Raw genomic sequence first — 1278 nt, forward strand, 5'->3', positions numbered from 1 at the left:
AAATCATTCTTCAAGTCTTTTTCCCCAAATCACTCCTCAAATTAAAAATTTCTAGTCAGCTGCCCTTTGCCTACAGTTTTTTGCAGTTAAGCCTAACTGAGGCCATGAGGACCTTCAATTTTTAACTCTGAGGCAGATCCCTCTGTTCGCTATGACCTGACCCTACAACAGGTCTAAAAGGGAAGTCCAAGACCAATAAGCCAGGTACACCAGCCACTAAGGATGGGAGATCCCAGAGCCAAGCTATATTAAACAAGTTTATCCAAAGAAGTCATAAGCAATGGCATGAAGGCAGGCTCAGTAGATGAGGCAGGCAACGAGAAGTCAAAGCTGCAGCAACAGCAGCAGTATTGGGTTTAGAGGTGAAGTAAGGACATAAGTAATAGGTTTTCATCAGAATGAGGTCCGTTATGTTCCCCTAGCAAACAGCCTCCAAATTAAGTGGCTTATCACAACACAGGTTTATTGCTTGCTAATGCAAAGTCAGTTGCAGGTCTGGGGAAATGCAAAATAATTATCATCTGTGGAGCAAGTCACAGTAATTACACCATGAGGCCTTCTTAGTTGCAGAAGAAATAATACATCTGAAGTATCTTGCAGGTTTTTCTTTGCTTTAGCCTGGAAATGAAATATGTCATTTTTGCCAACAGCCCATTGTCCACAAGTCAGATGGCCCCACCCAATTTTAAAATGACTGATAAATGCAGGTGTGGTAGCTAGAATCCAAAGATGTAACCCACATACATTCCCTACCCATCAATTACACACATATTATACCATTTATATGAAATATTAAGAATAGTCAAATCCATAGAAAGAATTAGTGGCTACGTAGGGCTGAGGGGGTTTGGGGAAATGGGGTGTGTCTGCAACAGGTATGGGGTTTCTTTGGGGGTGATAAAAATGTCCTAAATTTGATTGTGATGATGATGACACAATTCTGTGAATATACTAAAAAAAACATTCAACTATACATTTATGTATGGTTAAACTGTATATTTAACTATACATTTATGGTATGTGGATTATATTTCAATAAAGCTGCTTTTAAAAATCAAGATAATTTATATACCCTCAGAACTCTTGATAAAAATTGTCCAAAACTCACAAATAAGGTGAAAGGAAGACTGCTTGTGGTTTCAAGATCATATACAAGCATGGCCCAAGAGGCCTCCCCAAGGATTATCTCACCCTTCTTTCTAGGCTGTCCAGTACTCCAACCACAGCCACAGGTGTCTGCTGACCACCTAATATGTAGCAAGCACAACCGAATGTTTA

The sequence above is a fragment of the Bison bison genome, unplaced genomic scaffold (genome assembly GCF_000754665.1).
Source record: "Bison bison bison isolate TAMUID 2011002044 unplaced genomic scaffold, Bison_UMD1.0 scf7180017863823, whole genome shotgun sequence".
Taxonomy (NCBI): domain Eukaryota; kingdom Metazoa; phylum Chordata; class Mammalia; order Artiodactyla; family Bovidae; genus Bison; species Bison bison.